The 26411-nt window shown below is 39.6% G+C and overlaps 2 long non-coding RNA genes across 4 annotated transcripts; one reads left to right on the top strand and one right to left on the bottom strand.

Annotated features, from left to right (window-relative positions):
• The first annotated feature begins 88 nt into the window (after positions 1-88).
• LOC107820035 (uncharacterized) lies at positions 89-26411 on the top strand. Of its 3 annotated transcripts, none has more exons than XR_012693461.1 (3): positions 89-510; positions 1281-1326; positions 26103-26411. It is a non-coding gene; the product is annotated as an uncharacterized LOC107820035 (long non-coding RNA). The 3 variants fall into 3 exon arrangements; XR_012693460.1 differs by lacking the exon at positions 26103-26411 and adding an exon at positions 18303-18604 and having other exon boundaries at positions 90-510; XR_001655839.2 differs by lacking the exon at positions 26103-26411 and adding an exon at positions 1947-2884 and having other exon boundaries at positions 90-510.
• On the bottom strand, positions 4113-14557 carry LOC107820036 (uncharacterized). The gene is made up of 2 exons (XR_001655841.2): positions 13805-14557; positions 4113-5939 (listed from the first exon to the last, which is right to left on the bottom strand). It is a non-coding gene; the product is annotated as an uncharacterized LOC107820036 (long non-coding RNA).

The raw sequence follows: 26411 nt of genomic DNA, 5'->3' as shown, positions 1-26411 counted from the left end.
AAGCGGTGGTTTTTTTCAATTACCTAATGAATTGCCTAAACTTATTTGGAAGTATCCATTGTACAACCTTTCCTTCCAAAAGTATGCTTACCAAGGTATATGTATTAGACTCCTTTTGTAACAATGTACCACAACCTTCCAGTAACACTGATCATTAATTAATATAGACTAATCTATGGTTGGCCAAAAAAAAAAAAGTTACAACCGGAAAAAAAAGAGAAAAAGGGTAGCATAGAAATTCTATGCCCTCTTAGGTTATAACTAATAATAAGTTCTGAAATGTTGAGCCAGTAAAACCGCAGCCTCCTCGAGACTCTCTACCCTCACTCAGCCAATTTTAACACTACAATTCCCCATTAATCTCTGGTGAAAACAAACCGGCGTCGAAGAAAAGATTCTCTTGCGATGGCAATGGCAGCGCGAGTTAGATCCACGCTCCCTCTCCTCCGCAGAGCCCTTTGCTCTGATTCAAGATCCGCTCTTTTTCCCGCCCTCCTCTCCAATCCTGAGGTATTCATTGTTATCAGATATGAGACCTAATTTTGGTCTTTGATATTTCTGATTTGTTTGTATTTGCTGGGTTTTGCTTTGATCTATATTTTGATTTTAGGTTCTTGAAATGATTTTTGACTTGAAATTCGATTTTTTTGATTTATATGAAATGGCTGAATGTTGTTATTGTGTTATACTCCCTCCATTTCAATTTATGTGAACCCATTTGACTGGGTACGGAGTTTAAGAAAAGAGATATTTTTGATCTTGTGGAGTAAAATGAGTTACATATATTTTGTGTGGTTATAAATCATTGTGTAAAGGTAAACTGTTTCCAAATAAGGAAAGGGGCCATTCTTTTTGGCACGGACTAAAAAAGAAATAGATTCACATAAATTGAAACGGAGGGAGTATATATATGCGCGCGCCCCGTCAGAACAAACCGTAGTACGTGGAAACCTTTGTAGAAGTTTTTTTCATTCTTTTAAAATTGAAAATGATATTGAAGAAAATAGATTTAGTTTTTGCAGCTTAGGGTCGACTATTTTGGTGCGATTCTCGTATTGGATATCCTGTTGTAACCATTGGTAGTTCTATTTTATTTACACGCGAACTACTTGAAAAGTGAAATCTTTGGATGTGCACATTGCAAAAGCACATTCAATTTGAAGTTTTGCTGAATCGCTTTTCTTTTCACAGGACTATTAAAAGTGTCCATTCTGTTGCAATCTGGTAAAGTGCCCCGTTTTATTTATTTTTTTAATATATGGTTGTCATGTTTTTTACAGTTGTCAAGGAATTATGACTGCCCCAGCCAAAGAGCAAAAAGTTAAGGTTAGTAATCCTATGAGATTGTAGTTGTATTTGTATGTTCAATATTTGTTTCTGAGATAGTGGTGAATGTTCTAAAGTTTCAAGTTGAATCCTTCAATATGCCACTTATTGCCGCCAAAAGCATATCATTCCTACCCTGAATTAAATGAATATAAAACCAACTAGGTCTATCAAATCCTCAAATTGGTATCTGCATCTTTGATTTCAAATCTAAGTTGGAGCCCTTCGGCTTTTCTTTAATTTATTAGAGAAGTTATTGATATCTTCGAGCAAAATTCAAACCCTTTCTTTTTGAAGGTTAGATGTAAATCCACACTGTATATTGTCATTTGACACCAACTTGGTGTCTGTTGGTTAGAATTCATCTGAATTAGCAAATATTGAGCTCACTTGTATTAATAGGATAAAGTATCTCGCATGTAAAATTACTGACCTTTTTTTCAAATGAAGGATGAACATAACTTTTTTTGGCACGCTGCTCATTTTTGTTAAATTAATGCCTTCATGTAACGACCCGATCGGTCGTTTTGAGTATTTGTACTTCGCTCGCCAGTTCTCGGGCATGACTAGCCCTGTGTGATGTATTATGACTTATGTAAATCGTTAGTTTTGGTTTTCAGGATAATCGGAATAGATTTGGAAGAACAATTCTCAGTTTGAAGCTTTAAATTTGAAAGGTTTGACCAAGTTTTGACTTCTTAGTATTCGATCTCGGATTTGGATTTTTATGATTGGTTAGCTCCTTTAGGTGATTTTGGACTTGGGAGCACGTCCGGAATGTGATTTAGAGGTTCGTGGTAGATTTAGATTTGATTTGGCAAAATTAGAAATTTGGAGTTTTTGGTCGGCAGTGGAAATCTTGATATCGGGGTCGGAATGAAATTTCGGAAGTTGGAGTAGGTTTGTAGTGTCATTTGTGATGTGTGTACAAAATTTCAGGTCATTCGGAGTTGATTTGATAGATTTTGGTGTCGTTTGTGGAATTTGAAATTTTTTAGGTTTTTTAGGTTTGAATTCGAGATTGATTGGACGTTTTGGTATTGTTTTGAGTGATTCGAAGGCTCGACTAAGTTTGAATGATGTTATGAGATGTGTTGGCATTTTGGTTGAGGTCCCGAGGCCTTGGGTGAGTTTCGGGAGGTTATCGAATCAAATTCTTAGTTTTGAGAGTTGCAGACTTTGCTGGTTTTTGGTTGCAGAGGTTTGTTCATCGCGTTCGAAGAGAGTGTCTCGCGTTCGCGAAGAGTGTCTTCTGTGGTGGTGGGTTTATTCTATGCGTTTGCAAAGGGTAGAACGCAAACGCGAAGGGTAAGGCAGTGTGTGCATCGCGAACACATGAGTGCGGTCGCGTTCGCAAAGAGGAGTGAGGCAGTTGGGGACCCCAGATCTTTGGTCTACGCGTTCGCGAGGTGAGGCCCGCGTTCGTAAAGGAATGAGCTGGTTAAGCATCGCATTCGCGAAGCAGTTGTTGCGCTCGCTAAAGGTTAGGTAGAGAGGCAGTTTGAGTTGGCCTATGCTGTCACACTTCCTTTTTACACTACCCGAGGGTATAAAGGGAGTTTTTCAATTAATGTAACATTATTCGAGATTGGATTATTTAATTTATTTAATCATAGTTGCCACTTGGAATAAATTATGGTGTCCCAAGTCACCGATTTATTTTAAATTCCAAATTGAGGAAGTTCTTATTTTTTAAAGTCTGCGAACCAGAAATTCTAGATAAGGAATTCTGTTAACTCGGGAGAAGGTGTTAGGCATTCCCGGGTTCCGTGGTTCTAGCACGGTCGTTTAAACTGTTAAAAATGGCCTATTATTTGATTAACTACATGTTTTAACCTATTTTGCATTTTTAGCTTTTGTAAACTCTTTAGTTATTTTTTAGGAAAATTCAATATTATTTAAAACACGTCTTAAATCACGCTACATGAAATGCACCAGTGATTCGCAACACGCTTTATTTAACATTGTTGAAAATTAAAATTGGGTCACATGAAATATACAATTAAAAAAAATCACAACTACGTCACGGGAATCATACTCGTAGTTATGATGAATTATTTAAGTAACGCGCCCAAAGCAACTACGAAGATTCAATTTTCAATAGTAATATTTGCGAGGTTCATGAATGATTTAATTTATTTATGGCACACCTCAAACCTTTTTCTATAAGTGTTAGTTCCTGAATCTAATCTTATGAAGACCATGGATTATAAATTTTGCTTGGCATGACACGCCTCCATTTATTTCAAAGGGTTTTATTATTTGAAGTTGTTATGATCGGGTTATATGAAATACACCCCGAATTGAGATTCACTTATCGTAATTATGCCACGGGAATCGTACTCATGACCACAATAATTTATTATTGATCGCGCCTAAAGCAAGCTACGATATTCTAGACTGATTATTTTCCTAAAGTTTGAGATTATAGAAGGCCATATGCATGGAAATTATTATGGAAAAAAAGTATAACTGTAAGAGAATTATCTACATTGCAAATCATAGGTGGGTTAATAGCGGTGGAGTTTCTGAGTTGGGCCAGCTCTGTAGGCCCAAATCTGCTTCCTTTCCTAAGAATTGGAATCAAACCCACCTCTCATTGTTCTTCACATTACAGTTATGTACTTATGTTATTCAATATTTATCCAACAAACTAAAGTAATGATAGCTAGGATATTGTTAATTCATGAACCAAGAAACTACAACGATAGATCTGGACAGTAAAACATCAACTAAGGAACCAAACATAACGTCATTTTTCAAGAAGTAAAAAAAACAGAAAGGGCTAAAAGTATCAAATTTTCAAGGTAGCAATATATGTTATTCCTGATTTTAATGTTTAATCAAACAATTAATGACCTTAAAATTTCAATAAATCATGAAGACAATATCTGAAGAAGAAAAACAAACAAAATACCTCTAGTGAATCAACTTCATTCTCAAAACCACGGTGACCTTGACGACCTTCACGGGCTGAACTCAAATTAAGAGAACAATTGAGCTGCTGCGTTTTATGGTGAAAGAGAGCTCGTCGGAAGTGGTGAAACTTCGAAGAACCTCGGACAGCTCCTCAAAATTGTTTTGGGAATTTGAGACAGTGGTCTCTTTTTCTTTTGTAATCGACGCTGCCTTTTTTTCCCGTTTAGGTCCCTATTTTTGGTTCCCAATCAGATTCCCTTCTCAATTTTGTTAGATCATTGTCTAACAAAAGCCTTAGGCTCCGTTCTCTTTCTTCTTAGGAATTAGGATTTTCTCTTTAGTTTTTCTGCTACGCCGTTTTTCTTTTCTTTTTTTTTGTTTTTCTATGGGTCCTGCCTCTACAAATATAATCGCTCCTTCAGACGAGAGTTCTTTCTTTTAGCTAGATTGAGGAAATGTCTTCATTTTTGTGTGAGAGACGATGGATCTGTAGAAGATCAAGCAAAACGGCTAATAGGGGAAATTGGGGTCCAGCTATTTTTAGGTCTTAGCTTTATTTTATAGGGATTAGGTTAGGTCAAATGGGGAATGAGTATGAGTTCAATATTTTGGGCTTGGGTAATTTGGTATTTTTGGGCTCCAAGTTAAGCTGGCCCAAACGAAATTGAAAGACCAAATCTACTTCTTTTCTTTGTTTTTCTTTTGATTTCAGAAATCTAATTGAATTAATTAAACAAGCTAAATAAAATTCTGCTCTAGCTTAAATTAATTTGTAAAGTTCATCTTACTTATTTTACTAATTTAACACTAATTAATTTAAAAATAAAAGTTAAAATGCGGACATGCCTATTGTAGCAATATTTTTGTGATTTTTGTTTAATGAATGAAATTAAATTATGAAATTAAATTCCTAAATGCAAATTGGACCTAAAATGACATGAAATTGAAATATGATATTTTTATCATTTTTCTATAATTTTAAAATATTAAAAATGCAACTAAATAAAGAAAAAAAAAATTAAAATCCCTTAAAAAATTATTTTTGATTTATTTTTAGGAGTTATTTTCATGTAGAACAAAAATTAGGTGCTCACAGCTGCCCCTCTTTGCTCGAAAATCAGAAGAATTTTCGGGCAAAGATAAAGTGAACAATTACGAACAATTTTTGCCCATTTGAAACTCTATTTGGAAGCATTTTGAAAAAGTTTGACCGAACCTTGCTTCGGAGGTTGTCTACATATCCTTGGCTTTAAAGGAATCAGGTCGGTGTATTCTGGAAGGATGATGGAGTGATGCGTTCGAGAGTCGATTGAGTTTCCGTCGAGGTTCCGGTCCTCGGTCCTGTTATTACATCAAAAATGAAAAAGACTAACTAAGCTTATGAGGTACGAGTTACAAGATTCCTATTTATGAGTTTTCTGAAGCTTGATCTTGAGTCTTGGTTGGTTCTTGCTGCAGACTCTGATCTGATTCTTGATGTTCGTTAGCTGCGAATGTTGGTTCATTTTTCTTCAGCTCTTCGGATCAAGGCGGGACATGCAAAACTCGTAACTTCAATCATATCTTGAGCAGTTTGCATCTTTTCTTCGCTTTTGCACTTGAAGTTCACTTCTTTTCTTGTTCTTTCTTTTTTTTTATTCTGGATTGAGAAATCTTCTTACGGTCATCTCGAACCCTGTGCCTTGAAGTATAACCTGCTAAGACACCAAAACAAACAAACGAACGAAATTTTTCTGCCCCAGTTTTCACTATGAAAATTTCGCGAGTTATTGTAACAAAATCTAAACTATTTCTTTATTGAAAGCAATTAAAATCGGGATTGTGTATTCCTGAGGAAAAGAGATTAGGAGTGGAGGCCCTATATCTAAAATAAAATCAAAAGGGGATCGGATATCCTAAGTTGAAAAGATTACCAGGTTATGCTAGCATCAACTAAGGAATGAGACCCTATGCCGGAAAAGATTACCAGGTTATGCTGGCATCAGCTAGGGAGTGAGATCCTATATTGGAAAGGATTACCATGTTATGCTGACATCAGCTAGGGAATGTGATCATATGTTGGAAGAGATTAACAGGTTATGTTAGAAAAATGATCGGGTTATGCCGGAAAGGTCCTCGGGTTATGCTGGAATAAGAAAAAAGGTCATCGGGTTATGCTGGAAAAAAAAGTCCTCAGGTTATGCCGGGGAGGTCCATGGGGTATGCCGGGAAAGGTCATCGGGTTATGCTGGAAAAGAAAAAGGTTCTCGGGTTAAGCTGGGGAGGTCCACGAGTTATGCCGGTAAAGAAAAAGGTCATCGGGTTATGCTGGAAAAGAAAAAGGTCTTTGGGTTATGCCGGGGGTGTCCATCGGTTATGTCGGGAAAGAAAAAAGTTCTTGGGTTATGTCAGAAAAAGTCATCGGGTTATGCCGAAAAAGAAAAAGATCCTCTGGTTATGCCGGGGAGGTCCACGGGTTATGTCGGGAAAGTCATCGGGTTATGTCGGAAAAGAAAAGTGTCCTCTGGTTATGCTAAGAAGGTCATCGGGTTATGTCGGAAAAGAAAAAGGTCATTGGGTTATGCCGGGAAAGGTTATCGGGTTATGCTGGCAAAGTCATCGGATTATGCCGAGAAAAGGTCCTCGGGTTATGTCGGAGATCAATTAGGGAGTGGAACCCTATATTGGAAAAGACTACCAGGTTATGCTGGCAGCGACTAGGGAATGAGACCATATGTTGGAAGAGATTACCAGGTTATGCTGGCATCAGCTAGGGAGTGAGACCCTATGCTACCATGATTTGAATTTTCTTCTTCTTATATTTTAAGAAAATGAGTAAAAATGCAGGAAAGAATTCGGAAGAGACTTCCCTTTTGGATTGATTATTGTTGCAAAGTTGTTTCTAGCCCTTGCGCAGTTTCTTTTTGGTTGCACATGCTTCTTGCAAGGTTGCTTTGGATGGCACCTGTTTCATGTTTTCAAACAAAGAATGATTGTTAATTTGAAACGGCGGGTTGGTTTTGTGGCCTTGATTGTTTCAATCACTTGATTCTCAGCGCGGCTTCTTTGATGAAGATCTCAATTGCAACTGGTCGTTTCCTGGGGACCGATTTCATTTCAGGCCCTGGAGAACCTATGGTTTTTTCTAGACTTTGTCATGATGGTTGGTCAGTGGAACTCAACCTTTTCGACTTTATTTTGCCTTTGTAGGCCTTTCCTTTCTGACTTCCTTCTCTCTTTTTTTTTCTTCGGAGCATCGGAGAACTTTTTGGCTTCTCAAACTTGCTGCAACGGCTAGTCGCGTGGGACTTACCTTTTCCAACTTTATTTCGCCTTCGTAGGCCTTTCATTTCTGGATTCTTTCTTCTAACTTCAATTTCAGAACATTTGGGTGCCTTGGCTTTTCAAACCTTTGCCGAGACGGTTAGTCACGTGGGACTCAACCTTTTCAACTTCATTTGCCTTTATAGGCACTTCAATTTGACTTTCTCCTTCCAAGAGTTTTGATTTCGAAGCATCGGCCGCCATGGCTGGTCGAGGTCGATTTGATGCCCCTGATGAGGCTGGGTGCCTTTTCGCATATTAGCTTGTATCAAATGAGAACCGTGTAAATCAGTCTTACCATCCTTTCTTTGTCTTAGTTTCGGAACAGAGTTAGACCGAAAGGGATTCAAAGAAAATAAACAAAGGAATTGAGAGTGAGTTTAAACAAGATGTGTCCCTTTCGAGGAAAGGAAAGAAGGACTTATCTGGAGTACATGCGGACTTTAATGAACATGACATGCCTTTTAGACTGGATGCCTGATCTGTGTAAACTGTCCGACTCTCAGAAATTCATCCCAACTTTTGCCTCAAAATCGAGAAATCTTGCCAGGACTCTGTGGATGTCGATGGCTGTGAGGATCTTCTTTTCGATTAGTGGTGCCCTTTGCGGGTTTTCACTAGCTGGCCACTCTCATTTCTCTTCTCACCATTGCCTTATAGTGCTCTTTGCAAGTTTTCACTAACAAGACTCTCTTATTTCTAGTTTCTTTGCTTACTGTCACCTCACGGTGCCCGTGTGGGTTTTCACCAATAAGACTCTCTCATTTTATTTCTCTGTTTACCATTGCCTTACGGTGCGCGTATGGGTTTTCACCAATAAGACTCTCATTTTATTTCTCTCATTTTTTGTATTAGATCCAAGTAACTGTATCCTCCAATTTTGAACATCTTTTACCGATTGATCGGAAGGACTTGAAAGAATTTGGGGTAAAAAGAATTTGGATTGAATTACAACTTTGGAATCTTTCAGGCGAAACAATTGCCGAACCATTATAACTTCTGCCCCAGTTTCAACTTTGGGGGGAATGTGGATTTTTGTTTTGGTGTGACCGAACCCCAGAGAGAGGGTGCCTATGTATCCTTTCGGAATCAAGTCGAACATAGTTCATGAAATTTTGTTTTTTATTTTCTTTTCTTCTTTTTTCTGTTTTGTTTTGTTCTCTTTCTTTTTCCTTTCTTTTTTTTCATTTTCATTTTTTTCATTTCATTTCTTTGTATTTTCTTCCTCTCTTTTTTTGTATCTTTCTTTTTCTTCTCCTTTTTTGATTTTTTCCCTTTTTTTAATTTATTAGTTTTTTTCAATAACATTTTCAGGTTCCAAAAGGGGTAATCAAAGAAGAGTAACCGGCTCAAAGGGTTTGCAAATGGTTGGTAGTGTTTGGGTAGTGAGAAAGAAAGTCTTCTTTATCTCAACCGGAGAACATTAATGCTATATAGAGGATCCAACATAGTACCTTTTGATTGCATTTGCATTGGCAGTTGTTTCAAGGACATAAGCATCATCTTGAAGGGGATAACAGTGTGGTGGGACCATAGAAGGCACACATGACTAGCTGAATGACCTACGGGCCCCCTCGAGCTTGAAACCATCATAGCTCCCTCCTCATTCCCATTTGTGTTCATCAAACCCTTTGAACCATTTTGAACATCTGGTGATGTGGCTTTAAAAGCAGCATGACTCAAGATTCGGCCCGTTTTTAGACCGTTTTCAACCATTTCCCCAATTTTGATAGCCTCGGTGAACGGCTTACCCACAACAGACATCATGTTCTGGAAGTAGTCAGCCTCTTGGGCCTACAGAAAGACTATGGCCATTTCAGTTTTGTCCATTGAAGGCTTTACCTTGGCAGCTCGATCACGCCATTTGACAGCATATTCGCGGAAGCTTTCCGCGGTTTTCTTTTTCAAATTGGACAAGGAGTTTTTGTCGGGAGCGATGTCCACATTATATTGGAATTGGCGAACAAAATCTCGAGCCATATCGTTCCACACGTGCCAATGGGTAATTTCTTGATCCGTATACCACTCAGAAGCGATTCTGGTGAGGCTTTCCCCAAAATAGGCCATTAGCAACTCCTCTCTTCCACCAGCACCCCTCAACTGGTTATAATATCATTTTAGATGAGTGACCAGGTCTTTGTGCCCGTCATACTTTTCAAATTTTGGCATCTTGAAGTTAGCTGGCAAGTGGACATGGGGAAACATATAGAGGTCAGAGTATGAGATACTCTTCTTACCACTTAGACCTTGCATGTTTTTCAGGCTTTGTTCCAGGCTCTTCATCTTCCGTGGCATTTCCTCTTGCTCGGGATTTTTCACAACCTTTTCTTGCTCCACCGAGAGGTCATATTGTGGAGGTTGAGTGAAAGAGTACGGGGTCACATATGTAATTTCTGGTTAAAGCTGTGGACCCTAAAAGATGAACATTGGAAGTGGTGCCCTCGAAGCCGGTGCTTGGGGGAGAACCACAGAAGGCATGCCAGGATCATTGGAAGGCATTGGAGGATGCCCGTATGGGATGAGCGGGTTGGACACATGGGTGTTTGTAACCTCACCTGACCTGGGGATCAACTCAGGGATTGCACTTGGAGGTTCCCTACCATTAGACCAGGCGTCCCACATTTCCAATATGCGGAGATGCAACATCTTATTCTCTTCAGCGGCTGCTGATTCTAGCTGCAGAACAGTCGATGCCGAGCTATCCTCAGGACCGATGATTGGTGGATTGCTTGCGGTGGCCATCTGTTCCTTTGAATCTTGTGAAAGAGGAGAGACTAGACTACCAACAAAACCAACCACCAAAACCTGACTAATTTGCACACTAAACAACCTTGTTAGTTTTGAGACACTTAACATATAGGAAATCGCACATTTGGATGCAATGCACCTAAATAGTTAAACGTTTCTACCATGTGTTTGAACGGTTGCATGTTTCATCCCGGCCTTAAACTAACTCTCTTTTTCACTCAAATATCTCTTTTCTTTTATTTCTGCTTCTTTTTAATCACTCTTGATTTTTTATTTTTGCCGCTCTTTTATTTTTTGGCACTCTAGTTTCTTTTTTTTATTTTTGTCACTCTTTAATTTCTTTGTCACTCTCTTCCCTTTTTTCACTCTTTTCTTTCTCCTTGTTTTTTACTCAATTTTTCTTTCTCTTTTTTTTTTCAGTTTATTTTTCACTCAATTAATCCTATGGCTATGATCGAATTCGATGGGGATTGTCTACGTATCATAACGCCGAATGAATCAGATCTTGCGTATTTCAGGAAGATCGAGAATGGAGTAAATAAACTAACTCATTTTTTTGTTTAATTTGTTTATAAAACTCAAACCATGAAAGCTTTAAAAAAAAGAAAAACATATTTTTTTGAAATTTTTTTTCCGAAAGAAATGCTTTAAAAGAAAAAAGACATATTTTTTTGATTTTTATTTTTATGTTTGATTTTTTAAAGATAGACTTCTAAAAATTCACTCCTCTTTTGATTTGAACTTTGGAAATTTTAAATGTAAAAAGAAAATAATTTTGTTTGAACTTTCATTTGTTTTCTCTTTTCCTAAAGAAGAAAGAAAAAATATTTTTGGATTTTGGATGTTGTCTCTTAAATTTTCGAAAGAGGGATTTTTAAGAAAAAAAAATTGGATTTTAGAGTTTTTATTTATTTACAAAACACTTCTAAACAAAAGCGAAAATATTTTGGACTAAAATTTTTCAATTTTTTTTTTAATGAAAGGCCTTTTTTTTTTTTTGAATGAAAGACTTTAAACAAGGAAAAAGTTTTTTATCTTTTTTTTTAAAAATCTTTTTGGGAAAAATACTTCAAAATAAATGAAACTCGTATTTTGGATTTTGATTTTTGATTGATTTTTTTTAATTTCTTTTTTCCATATAAAAGATTTCAGAAAGAAGGAAACTACTTTTTTGAGTTTAAAAACTTTTTTTTTTTTTTGAATTTTCTAAGGAAAGATTTTTAAAGAAGGAACTAAAGGAAAATATTTTTGGATTTTTTAAAATTGGGGTCGGAACCGATGAGGTTTGTCTACGTATCTCACTTCCGGTGAGAATCAGACCCGCGTAGTTCGGTCAGTTTTGACGGAACACGGAAAACATGGCACTTGAAATTTTTTGGCTCATTTTGAAATGACCTTGTCTCATTCTTGGTTTTTTTCATCAATTTTTTTTATTTTCTTTTTTTTTTGTTGATTTTCTTTCCTTATTCTAGAAGCCGATTAACATGCAAGCCGAATCAAACAAATGTGCAAGTAGCCCGTAAGATGCATCAGGATGGTCTTTTTAATATTTGGGTACACCTGTCCTAGACGGACACAATCCCTGTGTTGAGTCCCCAAAGTCGGATGCACGTGATGCAAACAAACGTACCTACTAGGGATTCGACATGAGGCTGTGTTATTCTAAGTTTAAAAACCTGGGTGTATTATTCTAAACCTGGCTTACCCGAGCGGACAGCTCGAGCCGAGGACGGGGGGAGGGAGGGGAGGGTAGCGTACCGGGAATACAGAAGCTTCACCGACTTTGCAACTTGCCCGAACCTCATTCTAAAATTGGGATATGACTCTAACAGAAAAGAAGTCACACGAAGTGCATACTTCCCAGATGATTTAGAAGACTCAGAGAGAAGAGGGTTTCGTAACAATTTATATACAGTCCAAATAAAATCAAAGTGGTAAAAAACGGCAATTAGCACATTATGTTCAACATGTAAAAATCAGATAAAAACAAGCCAACTATAACAGTTATTCTACGCTCGATTTCTTGAACCTTAAATCAAAGTTTTGGGTTTTGGTCCCCAACAGAGTCGCCAGAGCTGTCACACCTCCTTTTTACACACCCGAGGGTATATAGGAGAATTTTTTCAATTTAAGTGACATTATTCAAAATGGGATTATTTTATTTAATTTCTTTAGAGTTGCCACTTGGGATAGTTTATTTGGTGTCCCAAGTCACCGGTTTATTTTAAATCCAAATCGAGGAAATTTTTATTTTTTAAAGTCTGCGAACCAGAAATTCTTGATAAGAAATTATGTTAACCCGAGATAAGGTGTTAGACATTCCCGGGTTCCGAGGTTCTAGCACGGTCACTTGAACTGTTAAAAATGGCCTATTATCTGATTAACTACATGTTTTAACCTATTGTGCATTTTTAGCTTTTGTAAACGCTTTAGTTATTTTTTAGGAAAATTCAATGCTATTTAAAACACGTCTTAAACCACGCTACATGAAATGCACCCGTGGTTCGCAACACGCTTTATTTAACATTGTTGAAGATTGAAATTGGGTCACATGAAATGTACACCCGAATTTTAATAATTAAAAAAACCACAACTACATCACGGAACCGTACCCGTAGCTATGATGAATTATTTAAGTAACGCGCCCAAAGCAACTATGAAGATTCAATTTTCAATAGCAACATTTGTGAGGGCAACAGATGATTTAATTTATTTATAGCACACCTCAAACCTTTTTCTATAAGTGTTAGTTCCTGAATCTAATCTTATGAAGGCCATGGATTATAAATTTTGCTTGGCATGACACGCCTCAATTTATTTCAAAGGGTTTTATTATTCGAAATTGTTATGATCGGGTTATATGAAATGCACCTCCGAATTGAGATTCACGTATCGTAACCATGCCACGGGAACCGTACCCATGACCACGATAATTTATTATTGGTCGCGCCTAAAGCAAGCTACGATGTTCTAGAGTGATTATTTTCCTAAAATTTGAGATTATAGAAGGCCATATGTATGGAAATTATTATGGGAAAAAAGTATAACTTTTCTATTATTACAGTTAGGAGAATTATCTACATTGCAAATCATAGGTGGGTTAATAGCAGTAGAGTTTCTGAGTTGGGCCAGCTCTGTAGGCCCAAATCTGCTTCCTTTCCTAAGAACTGGAATCAAACCCACCTCTCATTGTTCTTCACATTACAGTTATGTACTTATGTGATTCAATATTTATCCAACAAACTAAAGCAATGATAGCTAGCATAATGTTAATTCATGAACCAAGAAACTACAACGATAGATCTAGACAGTAAAACATTAACTAAGGCACCAAACATAATGTCATTTTTCAAGAAGTAAAAAAAAACAGAAAGGGCCAAAAGTATCAAATCTTCAAAGTAGCAATATATGTTATCCCTAATTTTAATGCTTAATCAAACAATTAATGACCTTAAAATTTCAATAAATCATGAAGACAAGATCTGAAGAAGAAAAACAAATAAAATACCTTTAGTGAATCAACTTTATTCTCAAGACCACGGTGACCTCGACGACCTTCACGGGCTGAACTCAAATTAAGAGAACAATTGAGCTGCTGCGTTTTATGGTGAAAGAGAGCTCGTCAGAAGTGGTGAAACTCCGACGAACCTCTGACGGGTCCTCAAAATTGTTTTGGGAATTTGAGACAGTGGTCTCTTTTCTTTTGGAATCGACGTCGCCTTTTTTTGTTTCGTTTAGATCCCAATTTTGGTTCCCAATCAGATTCCCTTTTCTGCTGCACCGTTTTTCTTTTTTTTTCTTTTTCTATAGGTCTTGCCTCTACAAATATAATCGCTCCTTCAGCTGAGAGTTCTTTCTTTTAGCTAGATTAAGGAAATGTCTCCATTTTTGTGTGAGAGACGATGGATCTGTAGAAGATCAAGCAAAACGGTTGATGGGAAAAGTTGGGGTCCAGCTATTTTTAGGTTTTAACTTTATTTTATAGGGGTATGGATTAAGTTAGGTCAAACGGGGAATGTGTATGTGCTTAATGTTTTGGGCCCGGGTAATTTGGGATTTTTGGGCTCTAAGTTAAGCTGGCCCAGACGAAATTGAAAGACCAAATCTACTTCTTTTCTTTGTTTTTCTTTTGATTTCAGAAATCTAATTGAATTAATTAAACAAGGTAAATAAAATTTTAAATTAGGCTCTAACTTAAATTAATTTATAAAGTTAATCTTACTTATTTTTACTAATTTAACACTTAAAACTAAAAGCTAAAATGCGGACATGACTATTGTAGCAATATTTTTGTGATTTTTGTTTAATGAATGCAATTAAATTATGATATTAAATTCCTAAATGCAAATTGGACCTAAAATGACATGAAATTGAAAAGTGACATTTTTTTTTATCATTTTTCTATAATTTTAAAATATTAATAATGCATGAAATACAACTAAATAAAGAAAAACTTCTAAAATCCCTTTAAAAAATTTGGTTTATTTTTAGGAGTTATTTTCATGTATGACAAAAATTAGGTACTCACATATACGAACGCAAGAGGGCGGTCCTGTTCGCGATGAAGGGAGCACCTGGGCAGAATATATAAAAACCCATCTTCGCGATTTTTAGCCCATTTCTCACCATTTTTGAACAGATTTGAAGCTTTTTGAGAGGATTGGAAGATGGATTCAAGGGGTAAAAGCTAAAATGAAGCCCATTTCTCACCAATACTTGATTATATGGTGATTTCTAACTAATTTGACATGAAATTAGTGGGATTTAAAAGTTAAAATTGGAGAATTAGCGATTGTAATTGGAGAGCTTTGATTGGGGATTTGAGGGGCCATTTGAGGTCCGATTTTGATGTTCTTGATATGTATAGACTCGTGGGAGGATAAGGTTCCTGTGATGTGATTTTTATGGAATTACGAGACGTGAGCCCGGGGGTCGGGTTTGGCCAATTTCGAAATTTTTGATGTAATTTGATTATTTTCACGTAGGCTTTGTTCCTTTAGAGTATATTGATGATAACATACTGAGTTTGGTTAGATTCGGGGTATTTGGAGGCCGAATCGAGAGGCAAGGGCAACGCGGGCTAGAGTTTGGCTTGGCTTAAGGTACGTAACACTTCCAAACTTGGTTCTGAGGATTTGAAACTCCGAACTATATGTTCTATGATTACTACTGAGGTGACACAAATGCCAAGTGACGGGCATGTGGGCGTGCACCGTGAGAATTGTGGCCTAGATCATTCCATGGCACCGTTTAGTAACTCTTTCTTGTTGATATCTGTGTTTCTATCATGTGATTAGTAAATGTACTGGAAAAACATGCTAGATATCCGGTTAAGGCTTCACGTCGATACTGTTGAGACCCGAGTGGTCGTTTCTTGCTGTCATCTCATTACATTCATTGATATTCTGTACACAGTCTTGCTCATGCATATCATATCATGTCTCAGTCTCAATTATTATTATTTGGCACATCATATCATAGTTTTGGGCTAGTTTTATAACATTGTGAGCCCGTGTGTGTGAGGCTAGAGAGTGATGACTGAGTGAGGACGAGAGCCTATTTGTGAGTGACAGTTATGGAATCGGGCTGCACGTCGCATTAGATTATTGCTATATGCCTTTGCTGGCTTGCGACAGCACTTGGGTTGTAGGAGCCCTTTCGGAGTCTGTAACACACCCCTAGTGAACACAGTTGATTATATTCAGGATGGATCTTCCCTTGGCATGGAGATCGATCTTCTCCATGAGGCTGGTTGGCATGTTCCTCGGTACTGGATGATTGTTGTCAGTGATGTGTATATATATTTGTGATGACCCAACCGGTCGTCTTAAGAATTAACGCCCGATCCCCTATTAACTGTTTTCCTATGTTTTTCTGCTATTATGAGTTTCGCAGAGTTTTGGAACACTTAGTCCCTAAATGAGAGCTTAAGTTTTGGAAATTTGATCGTAGTCGGAACAATGTAAAGACGACCTCGGAATGGAATTTTGATGGTTCCATTAGCTTCGTTGGGTAATTTCATGTTTATGAGCATGTTTGGATTGTATTTTGGAGGTCCGTAGCTAATTTAGGCTTGAAATGCCGAAAGTCGAATTTTTGAAGTTTCCAATTAGATAGTGAGATTTTGATCCGAGGGTCGGAATGGAATTCCGAAAGTTGGAGTTGCTCCGTAGGGTTGAATGTGACGTGTGTGCAAAAGTTCAGGTCATTCGGACAAGGTTTGATAAGATTTTGATCGAAAGCGTATTTTGAGAGTTTTTGACGTTCTTAGGCTTGAATCCGATGCTAAATTGGTGTTTTGATGTTGTTTTGAGCATTCCGAAAGTTGGAACAAGTTTGAATGATGTTTTAGGATTGGTTGGCATATTTGATTGAAGTCCTGGGGGCCTCGGATGAGTTTCGGGTGCGTAACAGAAATTGAATTAGACTTAACAAGAATTTGATTTTGCTGAACCTGTCATAACCACACCTGCGTGTGTGGGACCGCAGGTGCGGCACCACGGAAGCGGCTAGGTGGACGCAGAAGCGAGTTTGGGCCAAAGCTCCAGGACTGTAGGTGCAGCTGGGTTTTCGCAAATGTGGTGCCGCAGATGCGGCCAAGCGACCGCAGAAGCGGACCTAGCCCATTAAGTGGTTTTTGCACCTGCAGGTGCGCTCCTTTGATCTAAGATGCAGTAATCGCTGGGTAGAAATATAAAATTTCGAGGATTTAGTTCAAAACTTGGAAAAATCGAATAGGAACTCGGAGTAGGGCGATTTAGTGGGGTTTTTAAAGAGAAGATCATTGGGTAACAATTCCTTATCCCTTTCTAGTTGTATTCCACCAATATATTGTTGATTTTATCATTTAATTTCAGTTTGGAGAAGAAAATTAAGAAAAAGTTGGAAGAAAGTTCTTAGATCCAGAATTCGAATTTTGATTGGTAATTTGACCTTGGATTTGGATAATTTTGGTATGCATGAACTCCTGAGAGTATGAGGATTCTGAAAATATAAATTTTACCTGATTCCAAGACGTGGACCCGAGGGGCATTTCAGTCATTTTACCTAATTTCGCGTATTAGCTTAGAATTTATTTGTAGAATTAGTTACTTGAAGTGTTATTTAAATTATGCAATTGAATTGAATAGATTTGGGTTATTTGGAGTCGAGTACTCGTGGTAAAAGCATGGTTTCGGGTTGATTTTGAGCTGGTTCGAGCTAAGTTGCTTGCCTAACCTTGTGTGGTAGCATTCCCCTTAGGATTTGGTATTTGTGATAATTGAAATGCCTCGTACGTGAGGTGACGAGTGCGTACTTGTGTTAATTGCTGAAAATCCTATTTTCACTAAAGTAGTTTTAATTGTGTTTTCCTTTTCTGCTTATTCTACTTGAAATTTAAGCATGTTGTTAGTTTAGATAAACATGTTTAGTTGACTTAATTGCCTTATTGCTTGAACTACCTTATATGTATTATGTGAAACATATTAAGTTAGAATTACCTGTTTTACTTTGGGACTACGGGACGGCATCTCGGTAGATCCCCTGTACGCATTTTATGATTTGAGCTGAGGTGCGGGATACCGAGAGATCCCCAGCACGTGTATTGAGGATACCAAGAGATCCTCGGGATACCAAGAGATCCCTTGTATATATTGAGGATTCCAAGAGATCCCTAGCATATATTGAGGATACCAAGAGATCATCGGGATACCAAGAGATCCCTGGCGTATATTGAGGGTACTAAGAGATCCTCGGTTATTATCTTTGTGAAAAGTGATATTCTTGGTGATTGTTTTTGTCTCTGTTTCAGTTGTAGTTGTCCTTATTATCCTGTATTAATTCTTATTGTTATCTTTCAACTGTACTGTTGTATCTTATACTTTCTCACCTTATATTTCATTTAATCTTAGTAGGGCCCTGACCTTCCTCGTCACTACCCGACTGAGGTTAGGCTTGGCACTTACTGAGTGCCACTATGGTGTACTCATGCCCTTTCTGTGCATGTTTTTCATGTCCAAATCCAGGTATATCTACTCAGACTTATCACGCTTGAGACGACGTGCTTGTAGAGACTCCGAGGTATATCTGCCGCGTCCACAGACCAAAGAGTCCCTTTCTACTCTCCCTTTTTAGTATTAGCCCTCCTGTATTTTTTTTCCTCTCCTTTGTTAGTATTCTGGAGTTAGATACTGGTAGACATTCAAAGGCTTGTGATCATGAGATTTCGGGTTTTGGAAAAATGTATTTAGTTTTCGAGAGTCGATATTGTATATGTCGAGCAACACTTTTAAACATGGTTTTATTCCACTATTTTGGGTTTTAATTATTTCTTCTGCAAATTTTGTTTATTTTCCGCATTGTTAGATTTACCTAGTCGTAAAGACTAGGTTTCTTTATGATGGTTCACGGAGGGCGAACCGGGGTCATGACAAATTGATATCAAAGCTCTAGGTTCATAGGAGTCATGAATCACAAGCCGATTTATTAGAGTCTCGCAGATCAGTACGGAGACGTCTGTACTCATCTGCGAGAGGCTATGTAACTGTTAGGAAAATTCCACTTCATTTGATTTTCTTGTCGTGCGAGATTTGATGTCATTCTAAACTTCTGTATTCTATTCTCTTACAAATGGTGAGGATACGTGCTACCCGAGATAATTAGGCACCCGCGCCCCCTACTGCAACCGTCAGAGGTCGGGGCCGGGGTAGAGGTTGAGGACGCGCACGTGGTGCAGCCAGAGCACCTGCGTCAGCTGCCATCGAGGTACCACCAACAGTTCCAACCGAAGTCTAGGCACCTGATACGCCTACTGCTACTACTATTCCAGCACTTCAGGAGACTCTGGCACATTTCATTAGCATGTACACCACTTTGGCTTAGGCAGGGTTGCTTCCCCTTGCTGCAGCTATATCTCAGGCCGGGGGAGGAGCACAGAATCCTGCCATCTGCACTCCTGAGTAGCGAGTGCATGTTGAGCAGGTCCCTGAGATTATTCATGTACAGCCTGCAGTCCGAGATCAGCCCGAGGATAGGGCAGCGGTTTTCGAGGATGAGCAGTTGAGGCTTGAGAGGTTCAAGAAGTACAAGCCTCCTGTATTTAGTGGTCTAGCATCAGATGATGTCGTGGGATTTCTAGATGAGTGTTATCGTATTCTCCGTACCATGGGTACATCAGGATCGAGCGGGGTTTCCTTACTACTTTCCAGCTTCGAGGAGCCGCCTATGTGTGGTGGCACACCTATGAGTTAGACAGTCCGGATGAGGCTGCTTCACTAACTTGGACTTGGTTTTCAGATTTGTTCCTGAGAGAGTATGTTCCTCAGAGCCTCAGACGGTGCTATGACTGTCTTAGAGTATACTGTCTGTTACACTAGTTTTGCTAGACATGCACCAGTGTTGGTTTTTACTATTCGCGAGAGGGTTCGCCGGTTTATTGAGGGGCTTATTTCTAGCATCAGGTCTAGCATGGATCGTGAGTTGGAGATGGATATTTCTTATCAGCAGGTGGTGAGCATTGCTAGGAGGATTGAGGGTATGCATGCTAGGGAGAAAGAGGAGAGGGAGGCCAAGAGGTCTCGATTCGGGCCATTATTCTGGTGCCCGTGCCCTAGCTGCAGATCGTCATGGTAGGGGTTATATGATTCGCCCTGTTCATTCAGCTCTTCCAACAGCCAGTGGTATTCCAGCTCCTCTTAGGCCTCAGGAGCCTTATTATGCACCTTCGGTATCTAGCGCGCCTCCTACGCTGGGTGCTTTCAGAGGTCAGTCCAGCAGACCTGGCCTGAGTCAGTCACAGCCGCCATGTCCTCCCAGAGCTTGGTTTGAGTGTGGTGACACATGCCATGTGGTGAGGGATTGCCCTAAACTTGGGAGAAGTGCGCCTCTACAGACTTCTCAGCCACAGCATGCCCCGCAGAGTTCTCAGGCTATGGTTATAGCTCCAGTTGCTACCCTACCTGCTCAGCCAGCTAGAGGTGGAGGTCGGGGAGGTAGAGGTCGCCCTAGAGGGGGAGGTCAGGCCCGATACTATGTCCTTTTCTGCCCGTACCAAAGATGTTGCCTTCGATTCTGTCATCACAGGTATTATACTGGTTTGTCACAGAGACGCATCAGTTCTATTCGATCCAGGCTCCACTTACTCTTATGTGTCTTCTTATTTTGCTCCGCATTTGGGTGTACCTCGGGATTCTTTGAGTTCCCCCGTTTATGTTTCTACTCCTGTGGGAGATTCTCTTGTTGTGGATCGCATTTATCGGTCATGTTTGGTTGCTCTAAGTGGTTTTGAAACCAGAGTCGATTTATTATTGCTCAGCATGGTAGATTTTGATATTATCTTGGGCATGGACTGGTTGTCGCCCCATTATGCTATTCTTGATTGTCACACCAAAATTGTGACGCTGGCTATGCCAGGTGTACCACGTTGAATGGAGGGGTACTTTAGATCACACTCCTAGTAGAGTTATTTCTTTCCTTAAGGCTCAATGAATGGTTGAAAAGGGTGTGACGCATATCTAGCTTATGTGAGAGATGTCAGTATTGATACCCCTTCAGTTGATTTAGTCCCAGTAGTACGGGATTTTTCTGATGTGTTTCCAGCTGATCTTCTAGGCATGCCGCCCGATAGAGATATTGATTTTGGCATTGATCTGTTGTAGGGCACTCAGCCCATTTTTATTCCTCTGTATCGTATGGCTCCTCCTGAGTTGAAGGAGTTAAATGATCAGTTACAGGAATTGCTTGATAAGGGTTTTATTCGGCCCAGTATATCACCGTAGGGTGCTCTTATCTTGTTTGTGAAGAAGAAGGATGGTTCTATGCGTATGTGCATCGATTATCGCCAGTTGAACAAAGTTACTGTGAAGAACCATTATCCTTTGCCTCGTATTGATGATCTATTTTACCAGCTTCAGGGCGCATGGGTGTTTTCTAAGATTGACTTGCGCTCAGGTTACCATCAGTTGAAGATTCGGGAGCCAGATATCCCGAAGACTGCTTTCAGGACTTGGTATGGTCATTACGAGTTTCTTGTTATGTCATTTGGGCTGAACAATGCCCCAACAGCCTTTATGCATTTGATGCACAGTGTGTTCCGACCATATCTTGAATCGTTCGTCATTCTCTTTATTGATGATATTCTGGTGTATACTCCGTAGTCGGGAAGATTATATATATATATATATATATATATATATATATATATATATATATATATATATATGCTATGTTCTAAGGGAAAAGAAGTTATATGCTAAGTTCTCAAAATGTGAGTTTTGGTTGGATTTCGTGGCATTCTTATGCAACGTGGTATCGAGTGAGGGTATTCAGGTGGATCCGAAGAAAGTACAGGCAGTGAGAGTTGGCCCAGACCATCCTCAGCTATAGAAATCCGCAGTTTTCTTGGCTTGGCGGGTTACTACAATCGTTTTGTGGAGGGGTTTTCATCGATTGCAGCCCCTATGACCAGACTGACCCAGAAGGGTGCTCCGTTCCAGTAGACGGAAGAGTGTGAGGCGAGCTTTCAGAAGCTCAAGACAACTTTGACTACAACCCCAAATTTGATATTGCTTACAGGTTCGGGGTCTTACACTGTCTATTGTGATGCCTCGAGGATTGGCCTTGGTGCAGTTTTGATGTAGGACGGTAGGGTGATTGCCTACGTGTCCAGACAGTTGAAGGTTCACGAGAAGAATTATCATGTCCACGACCTTGAGTTAGCTGCCATTGTTCACGCCTTGAAGATCTGGAGTCATTATTTGTATGGAGTTCCTTGTGAGATTTATACTGATCATCGGAGCTTGCAGCACCTGTTCAATCAAAAGGATCTAAATTTGCGCCAGAGGAGATGGTTAGAGTTGCTGAAGGATTATGATATCACTATTTTGTATCATCCGGGCAAGGCTAATGTGGTGGCCGATGCCTTGAGTCGTCGGGCAGAGAGTTTGGGGAGTTTGGCTTATTTACCAGCATCGGAGAGGCCTATGGCGATGGATGTTTAGGCCTTAGCCAGCTAGTTTGTGAGATTGGATCTTTCGGAGCCCAGTCGGGTTCTAGCTTGCATGGTTTCTTGGTCCTCCTTATTTGATCGTATCAAGGAGCGTCAGAATGATGACCCTCATTTGCTTGTCCTCAAGGACAAGGTTCAGCATGGTGATGCCAGGGATGTGACTATTGGTAATGACGGGATATTGAGGATGCAGGGTCGGATTTGTGTACCCAATGTGGATGGGCTTCGGGAGTTGATTCTAGAGGAGGCCCACAGTTCGCGGTATTCCATCCATCCGGGTGTCACGAAGATGTAGCAGGATTTGAGGCAGTACTATTGGTGGAGGCGGATGAAAAAGGATATAGTTGGGTTTGTAGCTCGGTGCCTCAATTGTCAGTAGGTGAAGTATGAGCACCAGAGACCGGGTGGGTTGCTTCAGCAGATAGAGATTTCGGAATGAAAGTGGGATCGGATCACCATGGACTTCGTAGTTGGGCTCCCATGGACTTTGAGGAAGTTCGATGTCATTTGGGTAATTGTGGATCGGCTGACCAAGTCTGCACACTTCATTCCTATGAGTACTACCAATTTTTCAAAGCGATTGACGGAGATTTATATCTGGGAGATTGTTCGTCTGTATGGTATTCCTGTGTCCATCATTTCAGATAGAGGTACTCAGTTCACTTCACGATTTTAGAGGGTCGTTCAGCATGAGTTGAGTACTCAGGTGGAGTTGAGTACAGCATTTCACCCTCAGACGAACTGACAGTCCTAGTGCACTATTCAGATTCTTGAGGATATGCTCTGTGTGTGTATGTAATTGAGTTTGGAGGGTCTTGGGATCAGTTCTTGCCATTGGCAGAGTTTGCCTACAACAACAGCTATCAGTCCAGCATTCAGAAGACACCGTATGAGGCTTTATATGGTAGGCGGTGTAGATCCCCGGTGGGTTGGTTTGAGCCGGGTGAGGCTAGATTATTGGGCACAGACTTAGTTCAGGATGCTTTGGAGAAGGTTAAAGTGATTCAGGATAGACTTCGTACAGCCCAGTCTAGATAGAAGAGTTACGTAGACCGGAAGGTTCGTGATATTTCCTATATGGTTGGAGGACGGGTTCTGCTTCGGGTTTCACCTATGAAGGGCGTCATGAGATTTGGGAAGAAAGGAAAGTTGAGTCCGAGGTTTATTGGTCCTTTTGAGATATTGCAGCGTGTTGGGGAGGTTGTTTATGAGTTTGTCCTACCTCCCAGCTTGGCAGGAGTTCTTCCGGTATTTCATGTTTCGATGCTCCAGAGGTATCACGATGATTCGTCGCACGTGTTGGATTTCAGTTCAGTCCAGTTGGACAAGTATCTATCTTATATTGAGGAGCCAGTGGCAATATTGGACAGGCACATTAGAAAGTTGAGGTCAAAGAACATTGCATCGGTGAAAGTTCATTGGGGGGGTTAGCCGGCCGAGGAGGCGACCTGGGAGGCCGAGTAGAATATTCGCAGTCATTACCCTCATCTTTTCACTACTTCAGGTATGTCTCTATGCTCGTTCAAGGACAAACGAATGTATAAGTGTAAGAGGATGTGACGACCTGGCCGGTCGTCTTAAGAATTAATACCTCGATCTCCTATTAACTGCTTTTCCAGTGTTTGTTTCTGCTATTGTGAGTTGTCGAGAGGAATTATTTGGAGTTTCGGAGAGTTTTGGGACACTTAGTCCCTAAATGAGAGCTTAAGTTTTGGAAATTTGACCGTAGTCAGAACAGTGTGAAGACGGCCTCATAATGGAATTCCGATGGTTTCGTTAGCTCCGTTGGGTGATTTCGGGTTTAGGAGAGTGTTCGGATTGTGTTTTGGAGGTCTGTAGCTAATTTAGGCTTGAAATGCCAAAAGTCGAATTTTTGAAGTTTCCGGTTCGATAGTGAGATTTTGATCCGAGGGTCGGAATAGAATTCTGGAAGTTGAAGTAGCTCCGTAGGGTTGAATGTGACGTGTGTGCAAAATTTCAGGTCATTCGAACGAGGTTTGATTGGCTTTTTGATCGAAAGTGTATTTTGAGAGTTTTTGAAGTTCTTAGGCTTGAATCCGATGTTAAATTGGTGTTTTAATGTTGTTTTGAGCGTTCCGAAGGTTAGAACAAGTTTGAATGATATTTTAGGATTGGTTGACATGTTTGAATGAGGCCCGGGGGGCGTTGGATGAGTTTCGGGTGCTTAATGAAAATTGAATTGGACTTAGGAAGAATTTGATTCTGCTGAACCTATCATAACCGCACCTACGTGTGTGGGACCACAGGTGCGGCACTGCAGAAGCGGTTAGGTGGCCGCAGAAGCGAGTTTGGGCCAAAGCTTAAGGACCGCAGGTGCGGCTGGGTTTTTGCTAATGCAGTGCCGCAGATGCGGCCAAGCGACCACAGAAGTGGACCCAACCCGTTAAGTGATTTTCGCACCTGTGATGCCTTCTTCTGCAGGTGCGCTCCCTTGACCGCAGATGCGGTAATCCCTGGGCAGAAATATGAAATTTCGAGGGTTTAGTTCAAAACTTGGAAAAATCGAATTGGAGCTCAGAGTAGGGCGATTCTGTGGGGGGTTTTGAAGAGAAGATCATTGGGTAACAATTCCTTATCCCTTTCTAGTTGTATTCCACTAATCTATTATTGGTTTATCATTTAATTTTGGATTGGGGATGAAAATTGGGGAAAAGTTGGAAGAAAATTCTTAGACCTAAAATTCAAATTTTGATTGGGAATTTGACCTTGGATTTGGATGATTTTGGTATGCATGAACTCATGAGAGTATGAGGATTCTGATAATATAAATTTTACTCGATTCCGTACGTGGGCCCGAGGGGCGTTTTGGTTATTTTACCTAATTTCGCGTATTAGCTTAGAATTTATTTGTGGAATCAGTTATTTGAAGTGTTATTTACATTGTGCAATTGAATTGAATAGATTTGGGCCATTTGGAGTCGAGTACTCGTGGCAAAAGCGTGCTTTCGGGTTGATTTTGAGCTTGTTCGAGGTAAGTGGCTTGCCTAACCTTGTGTGGGGGACATTCCCCTTAGGATTTGGTATTTGTGTTAATTGAAATGCCTTGTACGTGAGGTGACGAGTGCGTACCTGTGCTAATTATTGAAAATCCTGTTTTCACTAAAGTAGCTTTAATTGTATTTTCCTTTCCTGCTTATTCTACTTGAAATTTAACCCTGCTGTTAGCTTAGAAAAGCATGTTTAATTGACTCAATTGCCTTATTGCTTGAACTGTCTTATCTGTATTATATGAAACATGTTAGGTTAGAATTACCTGTTTTACTTTGGTAGGAAATTGAGTTTAATTGAGTATTCTTTGAGTTATTGCTATGTGTTTTACTTTGGGACTACGGGACGGCATCCCGGGAGATCCCCTGTACGTGTTTTATGATTTGAACTGAGGTGCAGGATACCAAGAGATCTCTAGCACGTGTATTGAGGATACCAAGAGATCATCGGGATACCAAGAGATCCCTAGTATATATTGAGAATACCAAGAGATTTTCGGGATACCAAGAGATCCCTAGCATATATTGAGGATACCAAGAGATCCCCGGTTATTATCTTTGTGAAGAGTGGTATTCTTGGTGATTGTTTTTGCCTCTGTTTCAGTTGTAGTTATCCTTATTATCCTGTATTAATTCTTATTGTTATCTTTCAATTGTACTGTTGTATCTTATACTGTCGCACCTTATACTTCATTTAATCTCAGTAGGGCCCTGACCTTCCTCGTCACTACCCGACCGAGGTTAGGCTTGACACTTACTGAGTACCATTGTGGTGTACTCATGCCTTTTCTGTGCATGTTTTTCATGTGCAGATCCAGGTACCTCCACTCAGACTTATCACACTTAAGATGAGGCGCTTGTAGAGACTCCGAGGTATATCTGTCGCATCCGCAGACCGAAGAGTCCCTTTCTACTCTCCCTTTTTAGTATTAGCCCTTCTGTATTTTTTTTTCTTTCCTTTGTTAGATATTATAAAGTTAGATACTAGTAGACATTCATAGGTTTGTGATCATAAGATTACGGGTTTTGGGAAAATGTATTTAGTTTTCGAGAGTCGATATTATGTATGTCGAGCGACACTTTTAAACACGATTTTATTCCACTATTTCGGTTTTTAATTA

Source organism: Nicotiana tabacum, chromosome 7 (genome assembly GCF_000715075.1).
Source record: "Nicotiana tabacum cultivar K326 chromosome 7, ASM71507v2, whole genome shotgun sequence".
NCBI lineage: Eukaryota > Viridiplantae > Streptophyta > Magnoliopsida > Solanales > Solanaceae > Nicotiana > Nicotiana tabacum.
Note: the sequence above shows the minus strand (reverse complement) of the source record. Positions and strands in the feature narration are given on the sequence as shown.